At 43.3% G+C, this 26,968-nt stretch overlaps 20 non-coding genes across 20 annotated transcripts; all 20 read left to right on the top strand.

Annotated features, from left to right (window-relative positions):
- Positions 1 to 1,078: 1,078 nt before the first annotated feature.
- Positions 1,079 to 1,151, top strand: Trnar-ucu. Its single transcript has one exon. It is a non-coding gene; the product is annotated as a tRNA-Arg (tRNA).
- A 1,227-nt stretch (positions 1,152 to 2,378) lies between these two features.
- Positions 2,379 to 2,451, top strand: Trnar-ucu. Its single transcript has one exon. It is a non-coding gene; the product is annotated as a tRNA-Arg (tRNA).
- Positions 2,452 to 3,678: 1,227 nt separating this feature from the next.
- Positions 3,679 to 3,751, top strand: Trnar-ucu. Its single transcript has one exon. It is a non-coding gene; the product is annotated as a tRNA-Arg (tRNA).
- Positions 3,752 to 4,978: 1,227 nt separating this feature from the next.
- Positions 4,979 to 5,051, top strand: Trnar-ucu. The gene has a single exon. It is a non-coding gene; the product is annotated as a tRNA-Arg (tRNA).
- Positions 5,052 to 6,278: 1,227 nt separating this feature from the next.
- On the top strand, positions 6,279 to 6,351 carry Trnar-ucu. The gene has a single exon. It is a non-coding gene; the product is annotated as a tRNA-Arg (tRNA).
- Positions 6,352 to 7,578: 1,227 nt separating this feature from the next.
- Trnar-ucu lies at positions 7,579 to 7,651 on the top strand. Its single transcript has one exon. It is a non-coding gene; the product is annotated as a tRNA-Arg (tRNA).
- A 1,227-nt stretch (positions 7,652 to 8,878) lies between these two features.
- On the top strand, positions 8,879 to 8,951 carry Trnar-ucu. Its single transcript has one exon. It is a non-coding gene; the product is annotated as a tRNA-Arg (tRNA).
- Positions 8,952 to 10,178: 1,227 nt separating this feature from the next.
- Positions 10,179 to 10,251, top strand: Trnar-ucu. The gene has a single exon. It is a non-coding gene; the product is annotated as a tRNA-Arg (tRNA).
- Positions 10,252 to 11,478: 1,227 nt separating this feature from the next.
- On the top strand, positions 11,479 to 11,551 carry Trnar-ucu. Its single transcript has one exon. It is a non-coding gene; the product is annotated as a tRNA-Arg (tRNA).
- A 1,227-nt stretch (positions 11,552 to 12,778) lies between these two features.
- Trnar-ucu lies at positions 12,779 to 12,851 on the top strand. The gene has a single exon. It is a non-coding gene; the product is annotated as a tRNA-Arg (tRNA).
- Positions 12,852 to 14,078: 1,227 nt separating this feature from the next.
- Positions 14,079 to 14,151, top strand: Trnar-ucu. Its single transcript has one exon. It is a non-coding gene; the product is annotated as a tRNA-Arg (tRNA).
- A 1,227-nt stretch (positions 14,152 to 15,378) lies between these two features.
- On the top strand, positions 15,379 to 15,451 carry Trnar-ucu. The gene has a single exon. It is a non-coding gene; the product is annotated as a tRNA-Arg (tRNA).
- A 1,227-nt stretch (positions 15,452 to 16,678) lies between these two features.
- On the top strand, positions 16,679 to 16,751 carry Trnar-ucu. Its single transcript has one exon. It is a non-coding gene; the product is annotated as a tRNA-Arg (tRNA).
- A 1,227-nt stretch (positions 16,752 to 17,978) lies between these two features.
- Positions 17,979 to 18,051, top strand: Trnar-ucu. Its single transcript has one exon. It is a non-coding gene; the product is annotated as a tRNA-Arg (tRNA).
- Positions 18,052 to 19,278: 1,227 nt separating this feature from the next.
- On the top strand, positions 19,279 to 19,351 carry Trnar-ucu. The gene has a single exon. It is a non-coding gene; the product is annotated as a tRNA-Arg (tRNA).
- A 1,227-nt stretch (positions 19,352 to 20,578) lies between these two features.
- On the top strand, positions 20,579 to 20,651 carry Trnar-ucu. Its single transcript has one exon. It is a non-coding gene; the product is annotated as a tRNA-Arg (tRNA).
- A 1,227-nt stretch (positions 20,652 to 21,878) lies between these two features.
- On the top strand, positions 21,879 to 21,951 carry Trnar-ucu. Its single transcript has one exon. It is a non-coding gene; the product is annotated as a tRNA-Arg (tRNA).
- A 1,227-nt stretch (positions 21,952 to 23,178) lies between these two features.
- Positions 23,179 to 23,251, top strand: Trnar-ucu. Its single transcript has one exon. It is a non-coding gene; the product is annotated as a tRNA-Arg (tRNA).
- A 1,227-nt stretch (positions 23,252 to 24,478) lies between these two features.
- On the top strand, positions 24,479 to 24,551 carry Trnar-ucu. The gene has a single exon. It is a non-coding gene; the product is annotated as a tRNA-Arg (tRNA).
- A 1,227-nt stretch (positions 24,552 to 25,778) lies between these two features.
- On the top strand, positions 25,779 to 25,851 carry Trnar-ucu. Its single transcript has one exon. It is a non-coding gene; the product is annotated as a tRNA-Arg (tRNA).
- Positions 25,852 to 26,968: the final 1,117 nt, after the last annotated feature.

Below are 26,968 nucleotides of genomic sequence, written 5' to 3'. Positions count from 1 at the left end.
GTTATCCATGACGCTGTTATGTGTAAATGCTGTAGAAACGGAACCATATCTTCACGTGCCTGTTCACGCAAATTTTCTTTCAATACCCAATTTTTACCTACAGATAGAAATATAGCAATAGAACGCACATTTTGTACAGAAACAAATACAATGAAGAGTGAAATAATTTTGTATTACTTCACGAGTCAATGTATGTAATCCCAGTCATGATCTTTAATTCTTCCAGCCCAAGCTGAGAGGGTTTCAGTTTTCTCGGCCACAAGTGAGAAAAGTAGACTGTTTCACAACAAGATATAGTACTATGGTTCCTTAACTGTTCCCATTAAACAATGGCACTCTGTATCTATAGAGACGGCGGCAATATTCGCTTCAGCACAGGGGGCTTTTGCTTGAGACTGTCAGGAGGGGACTTGCTGGATACATGAAGGGAGAAGACCAGACAGAGACGTCTGACGCTCCGCTGACGCTTGCAGAAAACTACATTAAGTATGATTCCCGCCTATAACTGACGGTGAGAGAGATGCATCATCTGTCCACGTCTCATCGAAACACACTGTCACCAAGCAATGGCTGACGCTTCGAGGACGGCACGAAATTGCCAGGGAGGTGATGCAGCTAACGTTCCTGGCAAATGTGCTAACAGGGCACACACGTCCATTGGAGTGTATACATATGATGGGGACCGGCTGTGACACAGCAGTCAACCAAAGTCAAAAAATGTGACTAATCATACAGTGCTTCCAGTGTGTCGTTTACCACTTTGTGAGTGGATGCTGTTCTAAAGAGCGTAATTCCCATTTATCTGTAAACAGCGCACGTGAGCGAATCTAATAGCAGCACTGTGTTACTACTATTGTACAGAGCAACTCTGTCAATACGCAGGTGTTTCAATCAGTAGGGCCATGGTAAACAGAGCGATTCGGAGTGATGTATAGTGTCTGCTACATAAATAATAAGTCTTTGATGTAATTGCTTCAGAGAAATATGAAAGTAAGCCTATCAGAAAAGTAACGCGAGACATGTAGCACGGGTCATGTCTTGGAGAATCTCTTACATCTGAGCCCATCACTTGCGCAGCGTCCCTTTGGCGCAGAGGATAGCGCGTTGGACTTCTAATCCAAAGGTCGTGGGTTCGATCCCCACAAGGGACGGGCAATTTTTAAAAATATGTGCCAATCACGAGATGGGTATTGACATATGGGTAACCACAAGCGTCTTCAAAAGGTGAAAATTGTTGTGACCTCAGTTCTATGCTTAAATATGTTAACCTTACACATACAAGCAAAATTCTCGTAGATCTGTTATCCATGACGCTGTTATGTGTAAATGCTGTAGAAACGGAACCATATCTTCACGTGCCTGTTCACGCAAATTTTCTTTCAATACCCAATTTTTACCTACAGATAGAAATATAGCAATAGAACGCACATTTTGTACAGAAACAAATACAATGAAGAGTGAAATAATTTTGTATTACTTCACGAGTCAATGTATGTAATCCCAGTCATGATCTTTAATTCTTCCAGCCCAAGCTGAGAGGGTTTCAGTTTTCTCGGCCACAAGTGAGAAAAGTAGACTGTTTCACAACAAGATATAGTACTATGGTTCCTTAACTGTTCCCATTAAACAATGGCACTCTGTATCTATAGAGACGGCGGCAATATTCGCTTCAGCACAGGGGGCTTTTGCTTGAGACTGTCAGGAGGGGACTTGCTGGATACATGAAGGGAGAAGACCAGACAGAGACGTCTGACGCTCCGCTGACGCTTGCAGAAAACTACATTAAGTATGATTCCCGCCTATAACTGACGGTGAGAGAGATGCATCATCTGTCCACGTCTCATCGAAACACACTGTCACCAAGCAATGGCTGACGCTTCGAGGACGGCACGAAATTGCCAGGGAGGTGATGCAGCTAACGTTCCTGGCAAATGTGCTAACAGGGCACACACGTCCATTGGAGTGTATACATATGATGGGGACCGGCTGTGACACAGCAGTCAACCAAAGTCAAAAAATGTGACTAATCATACAGTGCTTCCAGTGTGTCGTTTACCACTTTGTGAGTGGATGCTGTTCTAAAGAGCGTAATTCCCATTTATCTGTAAACAGCGCACGTGAGCGAATCTAATAGCAGCACTGTGTTACTACTATTGTACAGAGCAACTCTGTCAATACGCAGGTGTTTCAATCAGTAGGGCCATGGTAAACAGAGCGATTCGGAGTGATGTATAGTGTCTGCTACATAAATAATAAGTCTTTGATGTAATTGCTTCAGAGAAATATGAAAGTAAGCCTATCAGAAAAGTAACGCGAGACATGTAGCACGGGTCATGTCTTGGAGAATCTCTTACATCTGAGCCCGTCACTTGCGCAGCGTCCCTTTGGCGCAGAGGATAGCGCGTTGGACTTCTAATCCAAAGGTCGTGGGTTCGATCCCCACAAGGGACGGGCAATTTTTAAAAATATGTGCCAATCACGAGATGGGTATTGACATATGGGTAACCACAAGCGTCTTCAAAAGGTGAAAATTGTTGTGACCTCAGTTCTATGCTTAAATATGTTAACCTTACACATACAAGCAAAATTCTCGTAGATCTGTTATCCATGACGCTGTTATGTGTAAATGCTGTAGAAACGGAACCATATCTTCACGTGCCTGTTCACGCAAATTTTCTTTCAATACCCAATTTTTACCTACAGATAGAAATATAGCAATAGAACGCACATTTTGTACAGAAACAAATACAATGAAGAGTGAAATAATTTTGTATTACTTCACGAGTCAATGTATGTAATCCCAGTCATGATCTTTAATTCTTCCAGCCCAAGCTGAGAGGGTTTCAGTTTTCTCGGCCACAAGTGAGAAAAGTAGACTGTTTCACAACAAGATATAGTACTATGGTTCCTTAACTGTTCCCATTAAACAATGGCACTCTGTATCTATAGAGACGGCGGCAATATTCGCTTCAGCACAGGGGGCTTTTGCTTGAGACTGTCAGGAGGGGACTTGCTGGATACATGAAGGGAGAAGACCAGACAGAGACGTCTGACGCTCCGCTGACGCTTGCAGAAAACTACATTAAGTATGATTCCCGCCTATAACTGACGGTGAGAGAGATGCATCATCTGTCCACGTCTCATCGAAACACACTGTCACCAAGCAATGGCTGACGCTTCGAGGACGGCACGAAATTGCCAGGGAGGTGATGCAGCTAACGTTCCTGGCAAATGTGCTAACAGGGCACACACGTCCATTGGAGTGTATACATATGATGGGGACCGGCTGTGACACAGCAGTCAACCAAAGTCAAAAAATGTGACTAATCATACAGTGCTTCCAGTGTGTCGTTTACCACTTTGTGAGTGGATGCTGTTCTAAAGAGCGTAATTCCCATTTATCTGTAAACAGCGCACGTGAGCGAATCTAATAGCAGCACTGTGTTACTACTATTGTACAGAGCAACTCTGTCAATACGCAGGTGTTTCAATCAGTAGGGCCATGGTAAACAGAGCGATTCGGAGTGATGTATAGTGTCTGCTACATAAATAATAAGTCTTTGATGTAATTGCTTCAGAGAAATATGAAAGTAAGCCTATCAGAAAAGTAACGCGAGACATGTAGCACGGGTCATGTCTTGGAGAATCTCTTACATCTGAGCCCATCACTTGCGCAGCGTCCCTTTGGCGCAGAGGATAGCGCGTTGGACTTCTAATCCAAAGGTCGTGGGTTCGATCCCCACAAGGGACGGGCAATTTTTAAAAATATGTGCCAATCACGAGATGGGTATTGACATATGGGTAACCACAAGCGTCTTCAAAAGGTGAAAATTGTTGTGACCTCAGTTCTATGCTTAAATATGTTAACCTTACACATACAAGCAAAATTCTCGTAGATCTGTTATCCATGACGCTGTTATGTGTAAATGCTGTAGAAACGGAACCATATCTTCACGTGCCTGTTCACGCAAATTTTCTTTCAATACCCAATTTTTACCTACAGATAGAAATATAGCAATAGAACGCACATTTTGTACAGAAACAAATACAATGAAGAGTGAAATAATTTTGTATTACTTCACGAGTCAATGTATGTAATCCCAGTCATGATCTTTAATTCTTCCAGCCCAAGCTGAGAGGGTTTCAGTTTTCTCGGCCACAAGTGAGAAAAGTAGACTGTTTCACAACAAGATATAGTACTATGGTTCCTTAACTGTTCCCATTAAACAATGGCACTCTGTATCTATAGAGACGGCGGCAATATTCGCTTCAGCACAGGGGGCTTTTGCTTGAGACTGTCAGGAGGGGACTTGCTGGATACATGAAGGGAGAAGACCAGACAGAGACGTCTGACGCTCCGCTGACGCTTGCAGAAAACTACATTAAGTATGATTCCCGCCTATAACTGACGGTGAGAGAGATGCATCATCTGTCCACGTCTCATCGAAACACACTGTCACCAAGCAATGGCTGACGCTTCGAGGACGGCACGAAATTGCCAGGGAGGTGATGCAGCTAACGTTCCTGGCAAATGTGCTAACAGGGCACACACGTCCATTGGAGTGTATACATATGATGGGGACCGGCTGTGACACAGCAGTCAACCAAAGTCAAAAAATGTGACTAATCATACAGTGCTTCCAGTGTGTCGTTTACCACTTTGTGAGTGGATGCTGTTCTAAAGAGCGTAATTCCCATTTATCTGTAAACAGCGCACGTGAGCGAATCTAATAGCAGCACTGTGTTACTACTATTGTACAGAGCAACTCTGTCAATACGCAGGTGTTTCAATCAGTAGGGCCATGGTAAACAGAGCGATTCGGAGTGATGTATAGTGTCTGCTACATAAATAATAAGTCTTTGATGTAATTGCTTCAGAGAAATATGAAAGTAAGCCTATCAGAAAAGTAACGCGAGACATGTAGCACGGGTCATGTCTTGGAGAATCTCTTACATCTGAGCCCATCACTTGCGCAGCGTCCCTTTGGCGCAGAGGATAGCGCGTTGGACTTCTAATCCAAAGGTCGTGGGTTCGATCCCCACAAGGGACGGGCAATTTTTAAAAATATGTGCCAATCACGAGATGGGTATTGACATATGGGTAACCACAAGCGTCTTCAAAAGGTGAAAATTGTTGTGACCTCAGTTCTATGCTTAAATATGTTAACCTTACACATACAAGCAAAATTCTCGTAGATCTGTTATCCATGACGCTGTTATGTGTAAATGCTGTAGAAACGGAACCATATCTTCACGTGCCTGTTCACGCAAATTTTCTTTCAATACCCAATTTTTACCTACAGATAGAAATATAGCAATAGAACGCACATTTTGTACAGAAACAAATACAATGAAGAGTGAAATAATTTTGTATTACTTCACGAGTCAATGTATGTAATCCCAGTCATGATCTTTAATTCTTCCAGCCCAAGCTGAGAGGGTTTCAGTTTTCTCGGCCACAAGTGAGAAAAGTAGACTGTTTCACAACAAGATATAGTACTATGGTTCCTTAACTGTTCCCATTAAACAATGGCACTCTGTATCTATAGAGACGGCGGCAATATTCGCTTCAGCACAGGGGGCTTTTGCTTGAGACTGTCAGGAGGGGACTTGCTGGATACATGAAGGGAGAAGACCAGACAGAGACGTCTGACGCTCCGCTGACGCTTGCAGAAAACTACATTAAGTATGATTCCCGCCTATAACTGACGGTGAGAGAGATGCATCATCTGTCCACGTCTCATCGAAACACACTGTCACCAAGCAATGGCTGACGCTTCGAGGACGGCACGAAATTGCCAGGGAGGTGATGCAGCTAACGTTCCTGGCAAATGTGCTAACAGGGCACACACGTCCATTGGAGTGTATACATATGATGGGGACCGGCTGTGACACAGCAGTCAACCAAAGTCAAAAAATGTGACTAATCATACAGTGCTTCCAGTGTGTCGTTTACCACTTTGTGAGTGGATGCTGTTCTAAAGAGCGTAATTCCCATTTATCTGTAAACAGCGCACGTGAGCGAATCTAATAGCAGCACTGTGTTACTACTATTGTACAGAGCAACTCTGTCAATACGCAGGTGTTTCAATCAGTAGGGCCATGGTAAACAGAGCGATTCGGAGTGATGTATAGTGTCTGCTACATAAATAATAAGTCTTTGATGTAATTGCTTCAGAGAAATATGAAAGTAAGCCTATCAGAAAAGTAACGCGAGACATGTAGCACGGGTCATGTCTTGGAGAATCTCTTACATCTGAGCCCATCACTTGCGCAGCGTCCCTTTGGCGCAGAGGATAGCGCGTTGGACTTCTAATCCGAAGGTCGTGGGTTCGATCCCCACAAGGGACGGGCAATTTTTAAAAATATGTGCCAATCACGAGATGGGTATTGACATATGGGTAACCACAAGCGTCTTCAAAAGGTGAAAATTGTTGTGACCTCAGTTCTATGCTTAAATATGTTAACCTTACACATACAAGCAAAATTCTCGTAGATCTGTTATCCATGACGCTGTTATGTGTAAATGCTGTAGAAACGGAACCATATCTTCACGTGCCTGTTCACGCAAATTTTCTTTCAATACCCAATTTTTACCTACAGATAGAAATATAGCAATAGAACGCACATTTTGTACAGAAACAAATACAATGAAGAGTGAAATAATTTTGTATTACTTCACGAGTCAATGTATGTAATCCCAGTCATGATCTTTAATTCTTCCAGCCCAAGCTGAGAGGGTTTCAGTTTTCTCGGCCACAAGTGAGAAAAGTAGACTGTTTCACAACAAGATATAGTACTATGGTTCCTTAACTGTTCCCATTAAACAATGGCACTCTGTATCTATAGAGACGGCGGCAATATTCGCTTCAGCACAGGGGGCTTTTGCTTGAGACTGTCAGGAGGGGACTTGCTGGATACATGAAGGGAGAAGACCAGACAGAGACGTCTGACGCTCCGCTGACGCTTGCAGAAAACTACATTAAGTATGATTCCCGCCTATAACTGACGGTGAGAGAGATGCATCATCTGTCCACGTCTCATCGAAACACACTGTCACCAAGCAATGGCTGACGCTTCGAGGACGGCACGAAATTGCCAGGGAGGTGATGCAGCTAACGTTCCTGGCAAATGTGCTAACAGGGCACACACGTCCATTGGAGTGTATACATATGATGGGGACCGGCTGTGACACAGCAGTCAACCAAAGTCAAAAAATGTGACTAATCATACAGTGCTTCCAGTGTGTCGTTTACCACTTTGTGAGTGGATGCTGTTCTAAAGAGCGTAATTCCCATTTATCTGTAAACAGCGCACGTGAGCGAATCTAATAGCAGCACTGTGTTACTACTATTGTACAGAGCAACTCTGTCAATACGCAGGTGTTTCAATCAGTAGGGCCATGGTAAACAGAGCGATTCGGAGTGATGTATAGTGTCTGCTACATAAATAATAAGTCTTTGATGTAATTGCTTCAGAGAAATATGAAAGTAAGCCTATCAGAAAAGTAACGCGAGACATGTAGCACGGGTCATGTCTTGGAGAATCTCTTACATCTGAGCCCATCACTTGCGCAGCGTCCCTTTGGCGCAGAGGATAGCGCGTTGGACTTCTAATCCAAAGGTCGTGGGTTCGATCCCCACAAGGGACGGGCAATTTTTAAAAATATGTGCCAATCACGAGATGGGTATTGACATATGGGTAACCACAAGCGTCTTCAAAAGGTGAAAATTGTTGTGACCTCAGTTCTATGCTTAAATATGTTAACCTTACACATACAAGCAAAATTCTCGTAGATCTGTTATCCATGACGCTGTTATGTGTAAATGCTGTAGAAACGGAACCATATCTTCACGTGCCTGTTCACGCAAATTTTCTTTCAATACCCAATTTTTACCTACAGATAGAAATATAGCAATAGAACGCACATTTTGTACAGAAACAAATACAATGAAGAGTGAAATAATTTTGTATTACTTCACGAGTCAATGTATGTAATCCCAGTCATGATCTTTAATTCTTCCAGCCCAAGCTGAGAGGGTTTCAGTTTTCTCGGCCACAAGTGAGAAAAGTAGACTGTTTCACAACAAGATATAGTACTATGGTTCCTTAACTGTTCCCATTAAACAATGGCACTCTGTATCTATAGAGACGGCGGCAATATTCGCTTCAGCACAGGGGGCTTTTGCTTGAGACTGTCAGGAGGGGACTTGCTGGATACATGAAGGGAGAAGACCAGACAGAGACGTCTGACGCTCCGCTGACGCTTGCAGAAAACTACATTAAGTATGATTCCCGCCTATAACTGACGGTGAGAGAGATGCATCATCTGTCCACGTCTCATCGAAACACACTGTCACCAAGCAATGGCTGACGCTTCGAGGACGGCACGAAATTGCCAGGGAGGTGATGCAGCTAACGTTCCTGGCAAATGTGCTAACAGGGCACACACGTCCATTGGAGTGTATACATATGATGGGGACCGGCTGTGACACAGCAGTCAACCAAAGTCAAAAAATGTGACTAATCATACAGTGCTTCCAGTGTGTCGTTTACCACTTTGTGAGTGGATGCTGTTCTAAAGAGCGTAATTCCCATTTATCTGTAAACAGCGCACGTGAGCGAATCTAATAGCAGCACTGTGTTACTACTATTGTACAGAGCAACTCTGTCAATACGCAGGTGTTTCAATCAGTAGGGCCATGGTAAACAGAGCGATTCGGAGTGATGTATAGTGTCTGCTACATAAATAATAAGTCTTTGATGTAATTGCTTCAGAGAAATATGAAAGTAAGCCTATCAGAAAAGTAACGCGAGACATGTAGCACGGGTCATGTCTTGGAGAATCTCTTACATCTGAGCCCGTCACTTGCGCAGCGTCCCTTTGGCGCAGAGGATAGCGCGTTGGACTTCTAATCCAAAGGTCGTGGGTTCGATCCCCACAAGGGACGGGCAATTTTTAAAAATATGTGCCAATCACGAGATGGGTATTGACATATGGGTAACCACAAGCGTCTTCAAAAGGTGAAAATTGTTGTGACCTCAGTTCTATGCTTAAATATGTTAACCTTACACATACAAGCAAAATTCTCGTAGATCTGTTATCCATGACGCTGTTATGTGTAAATGCTGTAGAAACGGAACCATATCTTCACGTGCCTGTTCACGCAAATTTTCTTTCAATACCCAATTTTTACCTACAGATAGAAATATAGCAATAGAACGCACATTTTGTACAGAAACAAATACAATGAAGAGTGAAATAATTTTGTATTACTTCACGAGTCAATGTATGTAATCCCAGTCATGATCTTTAATTCTTCCAGCCCAAGCTGAGAGGGTTTCAGTTTTCTCGGCCACAAGTGAGAAAAGTAGACTGTTTCACAACAAGATATAGTACTATGGTTCCTTAACTGTTCCCATTAAACAATGGCACTCTGTATCTATAGAGACGGCGGCAATATTCGCTTCAGCACAGGGGGCTTTTGCTTGAGACTGTCAGGAGGGGACTTGCTGGATACATGAAGGGAGAAGACCAGACAGAGACGTCTGACGCTCCGCTGACGCTTGCAGAAAACTACATTAAGTATGATTCCCGCCTATAACTGACGGTGAGAGAGATGCATCATCTGTCCACGTCTCATCGAAACACACTGTCACCAAGCAATGGCTGACGCTTCGAGGACGGCACGAAATTGCCAGGGAGGTGATGCAGCTAACGTTCCTGGCAAATGTGCTAACAGGGCACACACGTCCATTGGAGTGTATACATATGATGGGGACCGGCTGTGACACAGCAGTCAACCAAAGTCAAAAAATGTGACTAATCATACAGTGCTTCCAGTGTGTCGTTTACCACTTTGTGAGTGGATGCTGTTCTAAAGAGCGTAATTCCCATTTATCTGTAAACAGCGCACGTGAGCGAATCTAATAGCAGCACTGTGTTACTACTATTGTACAGAGCAACTCTGTCAATACGCAGGTGTTTCAATCAGTAGGGCCATGGTAAACAGAGCGATTCGGAGTGATGTATAGTGTCTGCTACATAAATAATAAGTCTTTGATGTAATTGCTTCAGAGAAATATGAAAGTAAGCCTATCAGAAAAGTAACGCGAGACATGTAGCACGGGTCATGTCTTGGAGAATCTCTTACATCTGAGCCCATCACTTGCGCAGCGTCCCTTTGGCGCAGAGGATAGCGCGTTGGACTTCTAATCCAAAGGTCGTGGGTTCGATCCCCACAAGGGACGGGCAATTTTTAAAAATATGTGCCAATCACGAGATGGGTATTGACATATGGGTAACCACAAGCGTCTTCAAAAGGTGAAAATTGTTGTGACCTCAGTTCTATGCTTAAATATGTTAACCTTACACATACAAGCAAAATTCTCGTAGATCTGTTATCCATGACGCTGTTATGTGTAAATGCTGTAGAAACGGAACCATATCTTCACGTGCCTGTTCACGCAAATTTTCTTTCAATACCCAATTTTTACCTACAGATAGAAATATAGCAATAGAACGCACATTTTGTACAGAAACAAATACAATGAAGAGTGAAATAATTTTGTATTACTTCACGAGTCAATGTATGTAATCCCAGTCATGATCTTTAATTCTTCCAGCCCAAGCTGAGAGGGTTTCAGTTTTCTCGGCCACAAGTGAGAAAAGTAGACTGTTTCACAACAAGATATAGTACTATGGTTCCTTAACTGTTCCCATTAAACAATGGCACTCTGTATCTATAGAGACGGCGGCAATATTCGCTTCAGCACAGGGGGCTTTTGCTTGAGACTGTCAGGAGGGGACTTGCTGGATACATGAAGGGAGAAGACCAGACAGAGACGTCTGACGCTCCGCTGACGCTTGCAGAAAACTACATTAAGTATGATTCCCGCCTATAACTGACGGTGAGAGAGATGCATCATCTGTCCACGTCTCATCGAAACACACTGTCACCAAGCAATGGCTGACGCTTCGAGGACGGCACGAAATTGCCAGGGAGGTGATGCAGCTAACGTTCCTGGCAAATGTGCTAACAGGGCACACACGTCCATTGGAGTGTATACATATGATGGGGACCGGCTGTGACACAGCAGTCAACCAAAGTCAAAAAATGTGACTAATCATACAGTGCTTCCAGTGTGTCGTTTACCACTTTGTGAGTGGATGCTGTTCTAAAGAGCGTAATTCCCATTTATCTGTAAACAGCGCACGTGAGCGAATCTAATAGCAGCACTGTGTTACTACTATTGTACAGAGCAACTCTGTCAATACGCAGGTGTTTCAATCAGTAGGGCCATGGTAAACAGAGCGATTCGGAGTGATGTATAGTGTCTGCTACATAAATAATAAGTCTTTGATGTAATTGCTTCAGAGAAATATGAAAGTAAGCCTATCAGAAAAGTAACGCGAGACATGTAGCACGGGTCATGTCTTGGAGAATCTCTTACATCTGAGCCCATCACTTGCGCAGCGTCCCTTTGGCGCAGAGGATAGCGCGTTGGACTTCTAATCCAAAGGTCGTGGGTTCGATCCCCACAAGGGACGGGCAATTTTTAAAAATATGTGCCAATCACGAGATGGGTATTGACATATGGGTAACCACAAGCGTCTTCAAAAGGTGAAAATTGTTGTGACCTCAGTTCTATGCTTAAATATGTTAACCTTACACATACAAGCAAAATTCTCGTAGATCTGTTATCCATGACGCTGTTATGTGTAAATGCTGTAGAAACGGAACCATATCTTCACGTGCCTGTTCACGCAAATTTTCTTTCAATACCCAATTTTTACCTACAGATAGAAATATAGCAATAGAACGCACATTTTGTACAGAAACAAATACAATGAAGAGTGAAATAATTTTGTATTACTTCACGAGTCAATGTATGTAATCCCAGTCATGATCTTTAATTCTTCCAGCCCAAGCTGAGAGGGTTTCAGTTTTCTCGGCCACAAGTGAGAAAAGTAGACTGTTTCACAACAAGATATAGTACTATGGTTCCTTAACTGTTCCCATTAAACAATGGCACTCTGTATCTATAGAGACGGCGGCAATATTCGCTTCAGCACAGGGGGCTTTTGCTTGAGACTGTCAGGAGGGGACTTGCTGGATACATGAAGGGAGAAGACCAGACAGAGACGTCTGACGCTCCGCTGACGCTTGCAGAAAACTACATTAAGTATGATTCCCGCCTATAACTGACGGTGAGAGAGATGCATCATCTGTCCACGTCTCATCGAAACACACTGTCACCAAGCAATGGCTGACGCTTCGAGGACGGCACGAAATTGCCAGGGAGGTGATGCAGCTAACGTTCCTGGCAAATGTGCTAACAGGGCACACACGTCCATTGGAGTGTATACATATGATGGGGACCGGCTGTGACACAGCAGTCAACCAAAGTCAAAAAATGTGACTAATCATACAGTGCTTCCAGTGTGTCGTTTACCACTTTGTGAGTGGATGCTGTTCTAAAGAGCGTAATTCCCATTTATCTGTAAACAGCGCACGTGAGCGAATCTAATAGCAGCACTGTGTTACTACTATTGTACAGAGCAACTCTGTCAATACGCAGGTGTTTCAATCAGTAGGGCCATGGTAAACAGAGCGATTCGGAGTGATGTATAGTGTCTGCTACATAAATAATAAGTCTTTGATGTAATTGCTTCAGAGAAATATGAAAGTAAGCCTATCAGAAAAGTAACGCGAGACATGTAGCACGGGTCATGTCTTGGAGAATCTCTTACATCTGAGCCCGTCACTTGCGCAGCGTCCCTTTGGCGCAGAGGATAGCGCGTTGGACTTCTAATCCAAAGGTCGTGGGTTCGATCCCCACAAGGGACGGGCAATTTTTAAAAATATGTGCCAATCACGAGATGGGTATTGACATATGGGTAACCACAAGCGTCTTCAAAAGGTGAAAATTGTTGTGACCTCAGTTCTATGCTTAAATATGTTAACCTTACACATACAAGCAAAATTCTCGTAGATCTGTTATCCATGACGCTGTTATGTGTAAATGCTGTAGAAACGGAACCATATCTTCACGTGCCTGTTCACGCAAATTTTCTTTCAATACCCAATTTTTACCTACAGATAGAAATATAGCAATAGAACGCACATTTTGTACAGAAACAAATACAATGAAGAGTGAAATAATTTTGTATTACTTCACGAGTCAATGTATGTAATCCCAGTCATGATCTTTAATTCTTCCAGCCCAAGCTGAGAGGGTTTCAGTTTTCTCGGCCACAAGTGAGAAAAGTAGACTGTTTCACAACAAGATATAGTACTATGGTTCCTTAACTGTTCCCATTAAACAATGGCACTCTGTATCTATAGAGACGGCGGCAATATTCGCTTCAGCACAGGGGGCTTTTGCTTGAGACTGTCAGGAGGGGACTTGCTGGATACATGAAGGGAGAAGACCAGACAGAGACGTCTGACGCTCCGCTGACGCTTGCAGAAAACTACATTAAGTATGATTCCCGCCTATAACTGACGGTGAGAGAGATGCATCATCTGTCCACGTCTCATCGAAACACACTGTCACCAAGCAATGGCTGACGCTTCGAGGACGGCACGAAATTGCCAGGGAGGTGATGCAGCTAACGTTCCTGGCAAATGTGCTAACAGGGCACACACGTCCATTGGAGTGTATACATATGATGGGGACCGGCTGTGACACAGCAGTCAACCAAAGTCAAAAAATGTGACTAATCATACAGTGCTTCCAGTGTGTCGTTTACCACTTTGTGAGTGGATGCTGTTCTAAAGAGCGTAATTCCCATTTATCTGTAAACAGCGCACGTGAGCGAATCTAATAGCAGCACTGTGTTACTACTATTGTACAGAGCAACTCTGTCAATACGCAGGTGTTTCAATCAGTAGGGCCATGGTAAACAGAGCGATTCGGAGTGATGTATAGTGTCTGCTACATAAATAATAAGTCTTTGATGTAATTGCTTCAGAGAAATATGAAAGTAAGCCTATCAGAAAAGTAACGCGAGACATGTAGCACGGGTCATGTCTTGGAGAATCTCTTACATCTGAGCCCATCACTTGCGCAGCGTCCCTTTGGCGCAGAGGATAGCGCGTTGGACTTCTAATCCAAAGGTCGTGGGTTCGATCCCCACAAGGGACGGGCAATTTTTAAAAATATGTGCCAATCACGAGATGGGTATTGACATATGGGTAACCACAAGCGTCTTCAAAAGGTGAAAATTGTTGTGACCTCAGTTCTATGCTTAAATATGTTAACCTTACACATACAAGCAAAATTCTCGTAGATCTGTTATCCATGACGCTGTTATGTGTAAATGCTGTAGAAACGGAACCATATCTTCACGTGCCTGTTCACGCAAATTTTCTTTCAATACCCAATTTTTACCTACAGATAGAAATATAGCAATAGAACGCACATTTTGTACAGAAACAAATACAATGAAGAGTGAAATAATTTTGTATTACTTCACGAGTCAATGTATGTAATCCCAGTCATGATCTTTAATTCTTCCAGCCCAAGCTGAGAGGGTTTCAGTTTTCTCGGCCACAAGTGAGAAAAGTAGACTGTTTCACAACAAGATATAGTACTATGGTTCCTTAACTGTTCCCATTAAACAATGGCACTCTGTATCTATAGAGACGGCGGCAATATTCGCTTCAGCACAGGGGGCTTTTGCTTGAGACTGTCAGGAGGGGACTTGCTGGATACATGAAGGGAGAAGACCAGACAGAGACGTCTGACGCTCCGCTGACGCTTGCAGAAAACTACATTAAGTATGATTCCCGCCTATAACTGACGGTGAGAGAGATGCATCATCTGTCCACGTCTCATCGAAACACACTGTCACCAAGCAATGGCTGACGCTTCGAGGACGGCACGAAATTGCCAGGGAGGTGATGCAGCTAACGTTCCTGGCAAATGTGCTAACAGGGCACACACGTCCATTGGAGTGTATACATATGATGGGGACCGGCTGTGACACAGCAGTCAACCAAAGTCAAAAAATGTGACTAATCATACAGTGCTTCCAGTGTGTCGTTTACCACTTTGTGAGTGGATGCTGTTCTAAAGAGCGTAATTCCCATTTATCTGTAAACAGCGCACGTGAGCGAATCTAATAGCAGCACTGTGTTACTACTATTGTACAGAGCAACTCTGTCAATACGCAGGTGTTTCAATCAGTAGGGCCATGGTAAACAGAGCGATTCGGAGTGATGTATAGTGTCTGCTACATAAATAATAAGTCTTTGATGTAATTGCTTCAGAGAAATATGAAAGTAAGCCTATCAGAAAAGTAACGCGAGACATGTAGCACGGGTCATGTCTTGGAGAATCTCTTACATCTGAGCCCATCACTTGCGCAGCGTCCCTTTGGCGCAGAGGATAGCGCGTTGGACTTCTAATCCAAAGGTCGTGGGTTCGATCCCCACAAGGGACGGGCAATTTTTAAAAATATGTGCCAATCACGAGATGGGTATTGACATATGGGTAACCACAAGCGTCTTCAAAAGGTGAAAATTGTTGTGACCTCAGTTCTATGCTTAAATATGTTAACCTTACACATACAAGCAAAATTCTCGTAGATCTGTTATCCATGACGCTGTTATGTGTAAATGCTGTAGAAACGGAACCATATCTTCACGTGCCTGTTCACGCAAATTTTCTTTCAATACCCAATTTTTACCTACAGATAGAAATATAGCAATAGAACGCACATTTTGTACAGAAACAAATACAATGAAGAGTGAAATAATTTTGTATTACTTCACGAGTCAATGTATGTAATCCCAGTCATGATCTTTAATTCTTCCAGCCCAAGCTGAGAGGGTTTCAGTTTTCTCGGCCACAAGTGAGAAAAGTAGACTGTTTCACAACAAGATATAGTACTATGGTTCCTTAACTGTTCCCATTAAACAATGGCACTCTGTATCTATAGAGACGGCGGCAATATTCGCTTCAGCACAGGGGGCTTTTGCTTGAGACTGTCAGGAGGGGACTTGCTGGATACATGAAGGGAGAAGACCAGACAGAGACGTCTGACGCTCCGCTGACGCTTGCAGAAAACTACATTAAGTATGATTCCCGCCTATAACTGACGGTGAGAGAGATGCATCATCTGTCCACGTCTCATCGAAACACACTGTCACCAAGCAATGGCTGACGCTTCGAGGACGGCACGAAATTGCCAGGGAGGTGATGCAGCTAACGTTCCTGGCAAATGTGCTAACAGGGCACACACGTCCATTGGAGTGTATACATATGATGGGGACCGGCTGTGACACAGCAGTCAACCAAAGTCAAAAAATGTGACTAATCATACAGTGCTTCCAGTGTGTCGTTTACCACTTTGTGAGTGGATGCTGTTCTAAAGAGCGTAATTCCCATTTATCTGTAAACAGCGCACGTGAGCGAATCTAATAGCAGCACTGTGTTACTACTATTGTACAGAGCAACTCTGTCAATACGCAGGTGTTTCAATCAGTAGGGCCATGGTAAACAGAGCGATTCGGAGTGATGTATAGTGTCTGCTACATAAATAATAAGTCTTTGATGTAATTGCTTCAGAGAAATATGAAAGTAAGCCTATCAGAAAAGTAACGCGAGACATGTAGCACGGGTCATGTCTTGGAGAATCTCTTACATCTGAGCCCGTCACTTGCGCAGCGTCCCTTTGGCGCAGAGGATAGCGCGTTGGACTTCTAATCCAAAGGTCGTGGGTTCGATCCCCACAAGGGACGGGCAATTTTTAAAAATATGTGCCAATCACGAGATGGGTATTGACATATGGGTAACCACAAGCGTCTTCAAAAGGTGAAAATTGTTGTGACCTCAGTTCTATGCTTAAATATGTTAACCTTACACATACAAGCAAAATTCTCGTAGATCTGTTATCCATGACGCTGTTATGTGTAAATGCTGTAGAAACGGAACCATATCTTCACGTGCCTGTTCACGCAAATTTTCTTTCAATACCCAATTTTTACCTACAGATAGAAATATAGCAATAGAACGCACATTTTGTACAGAAACAAATACAATGAAGAGTGAAATAATTTTGTATTACTTCACGAGTCAATGTATGTAATCCCAGTCATGATCTTTAATTCTTCCAGCCCAAGCTGAGAGGGTTTCAGTTTTCTCGGCCACAAGTGAGAAAAGTAGACTGTTTCACAACAAGATATAGTACTATGGTTCCTTAACTGTTCCCATTAAACAATGGCACTCTGTATCTATAGAGACGGCGGCAATATTCGCTTCAGCACAGGGGGCTTTTGCTTGAGACTGTCAGGAGGGGACTTGCTGGATACATGAAGGGAGAAGACCAGACAGAGACGTCTGACGCTCCGCTGACGCTTGCAGAAAACTACATTAAGTATGATTCCCGCCTATAACTGACGGTGAGAGAGATGCATCATCTGTCCACGTCTCATCGAAACACACTGTCACCAAGCAATGGCTGACGCTTCGAGGACGGCACGAAATTGCCAGGGAGGTGATGCAGCTAACGTTCCTGGCAAATGTGCTAACAGGGCACACACGTCCATTGGAGTGTATACATATGATGGGGACCGGCTGTGACACAGCAGTCAACCAAAGTCAAAAAATGTGACTAATCATACAGTGCTTCCAGTGTGTCGTTTACCACTTTGTGAGTGGATGCTGTTCTAAAGAGCGTAATTCCCATTTATCTGTAAACAGCGCACGTGAGCGAATCTAATAGCAGCACTGTGTTACTACTATTGTACAGAGCAACTCTGTCAATACGCAGGTGTTTCAATCAGTAGGGCCATGGTAAACAGAGCGATTCGGAGTGATGTATAGTGTCTGCTACATAAATAATAAGTCTTTGATGTAATTGCTTCAGAGAAATATGAAAGTAAGCCTATCAGAAAAGTAACGCGAGACATGTAGCACGGGTCATGTCTTGGAGAATCTCTTACATCTGAGCCCATCACTTGCGCAGCGTCCCTTTGGCGCAGAGGATAGCGCGTTGGACTTCTAATCCAAAGGTCGTGGGTTCGATCCCCACAAGGGACGGGCAATTTTTAAAAATATGTGCCAATCACGAGATGGGTATTGACATATGGGTAACCACAAGCGTCTTCAAAAGGTGAAAATTGTTGTGACCTCAGTTCTATGCTTAAATATGTTAACCTTACACATACAAGCAAAATTCTCGTAGATCTGTTATCCATGACGCTGTTATGTGTAAATGCTGTAGAAACGGAACCATATCTTCACGTGCCTGTTCACGCAAATTTTCTTTCAATACCCAATTTTTACCTACAGATAGAAATATAGCAATAGAACGCACATTTTGTACAGAAACAAATACAATGAAGAGTGAAATAATTTTGTATTACTTCACGAGTCAATGTATGTAATCCCAGTCATGATCTTTAATTCTTCCAGCCCAAGCTGAGAGGGTTTCAGTTTTCTCGGCCACAAGTGAGAAAAGTAGACTGTTTCACAACAAGATATAGTACTATGGTTCCTTAACTGTTCCCATTAAACAATGGCACTCTGTATCTATAGAGACGGCGGCAATATTCGCTTCAGCACAGGGGGCTTTTGCTTGAGACTGTCAGGAGGGGACTTGCTGGATACATGAAGGGAGAAGACCAGACAGAGACGTCTGACGCTCCGCTGACGCTTGCAGAAAACTACATTAAGTATGATTCCCGCCTATAACTGACGGTGAGAGAGATGCATCATCTGTCCACGTCTCATCGAAACACACTGTCACCAAGCAATGGCTGACGCTTCGAGGACGGCACGAAATTGCCAGGGAGGTGATGCAGCTAACGTTCCTGGCAAATGTGCTAACAGGGCACACACGTCCATTGGAGTGTATACATATGATGGGGACCGGCTGTGACACAGCAGTCAACCAAAGTCAAAAAATGTGACTAATCATACAGTGCTTCCAGTGTGTCGTTTACCACTTTGTGAGTGGATGCTGTTCTAAAGAGCGTAATTCCCATTTATCTGTAAACAGCGCACGTGAGCGAATCTAATAGCAGCACTGTGTTACTACTATTGTACAGAGCAACTCTGTCAATACGCAGGTGTTTCAATCAGTAGGGCCATGGTAAACAGAGCGATTCGGAGTGATGTATAGTGTCTGCTACATAAATAATAAGTCTTTGATGTAATTGCTTCAGAGAAATATGAAAGTAAGCCTATCAGAAAAGTAACGCGAGACATGTAGCACGGGTCATGTCTTGGAGAATCTCTTACATCTGAGCCCATCACTTGCGCAGCGTCCCTTTGGCGCAGAGGATAGCGCGTTGGACTTCTAATCCAAAGGTCGTGGGTTCGATCCCCACAAGGGACGGGCAATTTTTAAAAATATGTGCCAATCACGAGATGGGTATTGACATATGGGTAACCACAAGCGTCTTCAAAAGGTGAAAATTGTTGTGACCTCAGTTCTATGCTTAAATATGTTAACCTTACACATACAAGCAAAATTCTCGTAGATCTGTTATCCATGACGCTGTTATGTGTAAATGCTGTAGAAACGGAACCATATCTTCACGTGCCTGTTCACGCAAATTTTCTTTCAATACCCAATTTTTACCTACAGATAGAAATATAGCAATAGAACGCACATTTTGTACAGAAACAAATACAATGAAGAGTGAAATAATTTTGTATTACTTCACGAGTCAATGTATGTAATCCCAGTCATGATCTTTAATTCTTCCAGCCCAAGCTGAGAGGGTTTCAGTTTTCTCGGCCACAAGTGAGAAAAGTAGACTGTTTCACAACAAGATATAGTACTATGGTTCCTTAACTGTTCCCATTAAACAATGGTACTCTGTATCTATAGAGACGGCGGCAATATTCGCTTCAGCACAGGGGGCTTTTGCTTGAGACTGTCAGGAGGGGACTTGCTGGATACATGAAGGGAGAAGACCAGACAGAGACGTCTGACGCTCCGCTGACGCTTGCAGAAAACTACATTAAGTATGATTCCCGCCTATAACTGACGGTGAGAGAGATGCATCATCTGTCCACGTCTCATCGAAACACACTGTCACCAAGCAATGGCTGACGCTTCGAGGACGGCACGAAATTGCCAGGGAGGTGATGCAGCTAACGTTCCTGGCAAATGTGCTAACAGGGCACACACGTCCATTGGAGTGTATACATATGATGGGGACCGGCTGTGACACAGCAGTCAACCAAAGTCAAAAAATGTGACTAATCATACAGTGCTTCCAGTGTGTCGTTTACCACTTTGTGAGTGGATGCTGTTCTAAAGAGCGTAATTCCCATTTATCTGTAAACAGCGCACGTGAGCGAATCTAATAGCAGCACTGTGTTACTACTATTGTACAGAGCAACTCTGTCAATACGCAGGTGTTTCAATCAGTAGGGCCATGGTAAACAGAGCGATTCGGAGTGATGTATAGTGTCTGCTACATAAATAATAAGTCTTTGATGTAATTGCTTCAGAGAAATATGAAAGTAAGCCTATCAGAAAAGTAACGCGAGACATGTAGCACGGGTCATGTCTTGGAGAATCTCTTACATCTGAGCCCGTCACTTGCGCAGCGTCCCTTTGGCGCAGAGGATAGCGCGTTGGACTTCTAATCCAAAGGTCGTGGGTTCGATCCCCACAAGGGACGGGCAATTTTTAAAAATATGTGCCAATCACGAGATGGGTATTGACATATGGGTAACCACAAGCGTCTTCAAAAGGTGAAAATTGTTGTGACCTCAGTTCTATGCTTAAATATGTTAACCTTACACATACAAGCAAAATTCTCGTAGATCTGTTATCCATGACGCTGTTATGTGTAAATGCTGTAGAAACGGAACCATATCTTCACGTGCCTGTTCACGCAAATTTTCTTTCAATACCCAATTTTTACCTACAGATAGAAATATAGCAATAGAACGCACATTTTGTACAGAAACAAATACAATGAAGAGTGAAATAATTTTGTATTACTTCACGAGTCAATGTATGTAATCCCAGTCATGATCTTTAATTCTTCCAGCCCAAGCTGAGAGGGTTTCAGTTTTCTCGGCCACAAGTGAGAAAAGTAGACTGTTTCACAACAAGATATAGTACTATGGTTCCTTAACTGTTCCCATTAAACAATGGCACTCTGTATCTATAGAGACGGCGGCAATATTCGCTTCAGCACAGGGGGCTTTTGCTTGAGACTGTCAGGAGGGGACTTGCTGGATACATGAAGGGAGAAGACCAGACAGAGACGTCTGACGCTCCGCTGACGCTTGCAGAAAACTACATTAAGTATGATTCCCGCCTATAACTGACGGTGAGAGAGATGCATCATCTGTCCACGTCTCATCGAAACACACTGTCACCAAGCAATGGCTGACGCTTCGAGGACGGCACGAAATTGCCAGGGAGGTGATGCAGCTAACGTTCCTGGCAAATGTGCTAACAGGGCACACACGTCCATTGGAGTGTATACATATGATGGGGACCGGCTGTGACACAGCAGTCAACCAAAGTCAAAAAATGTGACTAATCATACAGTGCTTCCAGTGTGTCGTTTACCACTTTGTGAGTGGATGCTGTTCTAAAGAGCGTAATTCCCATTTATCTGTAAACAGCGCACGTGAGCGAATCTAATAGCAGCACTGTGTTACTACTATTGTACAGAGCAACTCTGTCAATACGCAGGTGTTTCAATCAGTAGGGCCATGGTAAACAGAGCGATTCGGAGTGATGTATAGTGTCTGCTACATAAATAATAAGTCTTTGATGTAATTGCTTCAGAGAAATATGAAAGTAAGCCTATCAGAAAAGTAACGCGAGACATGTAGCACGGGTCATGTCTTGGAGAATCTCTTACATCTGAGCCCATCACTTGCGCAGCGTCCCTTTGGCGCAGAGGATAGCGCGTTGGACTTCTAATCCAAAGGTCGTGGGTTCGATCCCCACAAGGGACGGGCAATTTTTAAAAATATGTGCCAATCACGAGATGGGTATTGACATATGGGTAACCACAAGCGTCTTCAAAAGGTGAAAATTGTTGTGACCTCAGTTCTATGCTTAAATATGTTAACCTTACACATACAAGCAAAATTCTCGTAGATCTGTTATCCATGACGCTGTTATGTGTAAATGCTGTAGAAACGGAACCATATCTTCACGTGCCTGTTCACGCAAATTTTCTTTCAATACCCAATTTTTACCTACAGATAGAAATATAGCAATAGAACGCACATTTTGTACAGAAACAAATACAATGAAGAGTGAAATAATTTTGTATTACTTCACGAGTCAATGTATGTAATCCCAGTCATGATCTTTAATTCTTCCAGCCCAAGCTGAGAGGGTTTCAGTTTTCTCGGCCACAAGTGAGAAAAGTAGACTGTTTCACAACAAGATATAGTACTATGGTTCCTTAACTGTTCCCATTAAACAATGGCACTCTGTATCTATAGAGACGGCGGCAATATTCGCTTCAGCACAGGGGGCTTTTGCTTGAGACTGTCAGGAGGGGACTTGCTGGATACATGAAGGGAGAAGACCAGACAGAGACGTCTGACGCTCCGCTGACGCTTGCAGAAAACTACATTAAGTATGATTCCCGCCTATAACTGACGGTGAGAGAGATGCATCATCTGTCCACGTCTCATCGAAACACACTGTCACCAAGCAATGGCTGACGCTTCGAGGACGGCACGAAATTGCCAGGGAGGTGATGCAGCTAACGTTCCTGGCAAATGTGCTAACAGGGCACACACGTCCATTGGAGTGTATACATATGATGGGGACCGGCTGTGACACAGCAGTCAACCAAAGTCAAAAAATGTGACTAATCATACAGTGCTTCCAGTGTGTCGTTTACCACTTTGTGAGTGGATGCTGTTCTAAAGAGCGTAATTCCCATTTATCTGTAAACAGCGCACGTGAGCGAATCTAATAGCAGCACTGTGTTACTACTATTGTACAGAGCAACTCTGTCAATACGCAGGTGTTTCAATCAGTAGGGCCATGGTAAACAGAGCGATTCGGAGTGATGTATAGTGTCTGCTACATAAATAATAAGTCTTTGATGTAATTGCTTCAGAGAAATATGAAAGTAAGCCTATCAGAAAAGTAACGCGAGACATGTAGCACGGGTCATGTCTTGGAGAATCTCTTACATCTGAGCCCATCACTTGCGCAGCGTCCCTTTGGCGCAGAGGATAGCGCGTTGGACTTCTAATCCAAAGGTCGTGGGTTCGATCCCCACAAGGGACGGGCAATTTTTAAAAATATGTGCCAATCACGAGATGGGTATTGACATATGGGTAACCACAAGCGTCTTCAAAAGGTGAAAATTGTTGTGACCTCAGTTCTATGCTTAAATATGTTAACCTTACACATACAAGCAAAATTCTCGTAGATCTGTTATCCATGACGCTGTTATGTGTAAATGCTGTAGAAACGGAACCATATCTTCACGTGCCTGTTCACGCAAATTTTCTTTCAATACCCAATTTTTACCTACAGATAGAAATATAGCAATAGAACGCACATTTTGTACAGAAACAAATACAATGAAGAGTGAAATAATTTTGTATTACTTCACGAGTCAATGTATGTAATCCCAGTCATGATCTTTAATTCTTCCAGCCCAAGCTGAGAGGGTTTCAGTTTTCTCGGCCACAAGTGAGAAAAGTAGACTGTTTCACAACAAGATATAGTACTATGGTTCCTTAACTGTTCCCATTAAACAATGGCACTCTGTATCTATAGAGACGGCGGCAATATTCGCTTCAGCACAGGGGGCTTTTGCTTGAGACTGTCAGGAGGGGACTTGCTGGATACATGAAGGGAGAAGACCAGACAGAGACGTCTGACGCTCCGCTGACGCTTGCAGAAAACTACATTAAGTATGATTCCCGCCTATAACTGACGGCGAGAGAGATGCATCATCTGTCCACGTCTCATCGAAACACACTGTCACCAAGCAATGGCTGACGCTTCGAGGACGGCACGAAATTGCCAGGGAGGTGATGCAGCTAACGTTCCTGGCAAATGTGCTAACAGGGCACACACGTCCATTGGAGTGTATACATATGATGGGGACCGGCTGTGACACAGCAGTCAACCAAAGTCAAAAAATGTGACTAATCATACAGTGCTTCCAGTGTGTCGTTTACCACTTTGTGAGTGGATGCTGTTCTAAAGAGCGTAATTCCCATTTATCTGTAAACAGCGCACGTGAGCGAATCTAATAGCAGCACTGTGTTACTACTATTGTACAGAGCAACTCTGTCAATACGCAGGTGTTTCAATCAGTAGGGCCATGGTAAACAGAGCGATTCGGAGTGATGTATAGTGTCTGCTACATAAATAATAAGTCTTTGATGTAATTGCTTCAGAGAAATATGAAAGTAAGCCTATCAGAAAAGTAACGCGAGACATGTAGCACGGGTCATGTCTTGGAGAATCTCTTACATCTGAGCCCATCACTTGCGCAGCGTCCCTTTGGCGCAGAGGATAGCGCGTTGGACTTCTAATCCGAAGGTCGTGGGTTCGATCCCCACAAGGGACGGGCAATTTTTAAAAATATGTGCCAATCACGAGATGGGTATTGACATATGGGTAACCACAAGCGTCTTCAAAAGGTGAAAATTGTTGTGACCTCAGTTCTATGCTTAAATATGTTAACCTTACACATACAAGCAAAATTCTCGTAGATCTGTTATCCATGACGCTGTTATGTGTAAATGCTGTAGAAACGGAACCATATCTTCACGTGCCTGTTCACGCAAATTTTCTTTCAATACCCAATTTTTACCTACAGATAGAAATATAGCAATAGAACGCACATTTTGTACAGAAACAAATACAATGAAGAGTGAAATAATTTTGTATTACTTCACGAGTCAATGTATGTAATCCCAGTCATGATCTTTAATTCTTCCAGCCCAAGCTGAGAGGGTTTCAGTTTTCTCGGCCACAAGTGAGAAAAGTAGACTGTTTCACAACAAGATATAGTACTATGGTTCCTTAACTGTTCCCATTAAACAATGGCACTCTGTATCTATAGAGACGGCGGCAATATTCGCTTCAGCACAGGGGGCTTTTGCTTGAGACTGTCAGGAGGGGACTTGCTGGATACATGAAGGGAGAAGACCAGACAGAGACGTCTGACGCTCCGCTGACGCTTGCAGAAAACTACATTAAGTATGATTCCCGCCTATAACTGACGGTGAGAGAGATGCATCATCTGTCCACGTCTCATCGAAACACACTGTCACCAAGCAATGGCTGACGCTTCGAGGACGGCACGAAATTGCCAGGGAGGTGATGCAGCTAACGTTCCTGGCAAATGTGCTAACAGGGCACACACGTCCATTGGAGTGTATACATATGATGGGGACCGGCTGTGACACAGCAGTCAACCAAAGTCAAAAAATGTGACTAATCATACAGTGCTTCCAGTGTGTCGTTTACCACTTTGTGAGTGGATGCTGTTCTAAAGAGCGTAATTCCCATTTATCTGTAAACAGCGCACGTGAGCGAATCTAATAGCAGCACTGTGTTACTACTATTGTACAGAGCAACTCTGTCAATACGCAGGTGTTTCAATCAGTAGGGCCATGGTAAACAGAGCGATTCGGAGTGATGTATAGTGTCTGCTACATAAATAATAAGTCTTTGATGTAATTGCTTCAGAGAAATATGAAAGTAAGCCTATCAGAAAAGTAACGCGAGACATGTAGCACGGGTCATGTCTTGGAGAATCTCTTACATCTGAGCCCATCACTTGCGCAGCGTCCCTTTGGCGCAGAGGATAGCGCGTTGGACTTCTAATCCAAAGGTCGTGGGTTCGATCCCCACAAGGGACGGGCAATTTTTAAAAATATGTGCCAATCACGAGATGGGTATTGACATATGGGTAACCACAAGCGTCTTCAAAAGGTGAAAATTGTTGTGACCTCAGTTCTATGCTTAAATATGTTAACCTTACACATACAAGCAAAATTCTCGTAGATCTGTTATCCATGACGCTGTTATGTGTAAATGCTGTAGAAACGGAACCATATCTTCACGTGCCTGTTCACGCAAATTTTCTTTCAATACCCAATTTTTACCTACAGATAGAAATATAGCAATAGAACGCACATTTTGTACAGAAACAAATACAATGAAGAGTGAAATAATTTTGTATTACTTCACGAGTCAATGTATGTAATCCCAGTCATGATCTTTAATTCTTCCAGCCCAAGCTGAGAGGGTTTCAGTTTTCTCGGCCACAAGTGAGAAAAGTAGACTGTTTCACAACAAGATATAGTACTATGGTTCCTTAACTGTTCCCATTAAACAATGGCACTCTGTATCTATAGAGACGGCGGCAATATTCGCTTCAGCACAGGGGGCTTTTGCTTGAGACTGTCAGGAGGGGACTTGCTGGATACATGAAGGGAGAAGACCAGACAGAGACGTCTGACGCTCCGCTGACGCTTGCAGAAAACTACATTAAGTATGATTCCCGCCTATAACTGACGGTGAGAGAGATGCATCATCTGTCCACGTCTCATCGAAACACACTGTCACCAAGCAATGGCTGACGCTTCGAGGACGGCACGAAATTGCCAGGGAGGTGATGCAGCTAACGTTCCTGGCAAATGTGCTAACAGGGCACACACGTCCATTGGAGTGTATACATATGATGGGGACCGGCTGTGACACAGCAGTCAACCAAAGTCAAAAAATGTGACTAATCATACAGTGCTTCCAGTGTGTCGTTTACCACTTTGTGAGTGGATGCTGTTCTAAAGAGCGTAATTCCCATTTATCTGTAAACAGCGCACGTGAGCGAATCTAATAGCAGCACTGTGTTACTACTATTGTACAGAGCAACTCTGTCAATACGCAGGTGTTTCAATCAGTAGGGCCATGGTAAACAGAGCGATTCGGAGTGATGTATAGTGTCTGCTACATAAATAATAAGTCTTTGATGTA

The sequence above is a fragment of the Schistocerca piceifrons genome, chromosome 1 (assembly GCF_021461385.2).
Source record: "Schistocerca piceifrons isolate TAMUIC-IGC-003096 chromosome 1, iqSchPice1.1, whole genome shotgun sequence".
In the NCBI taxonomy this organism is placed as follows: Eukaryota; Metazoa; Arthropoda; class Insecta; order Orthoptera; family Acrididae; genus Schistocerca; species Schistocerca piceifrons.
Note: the sequence above shows the minus strand (reverse complement) of the source record. Positions and strands in the feature narration are given on the sequence as shown.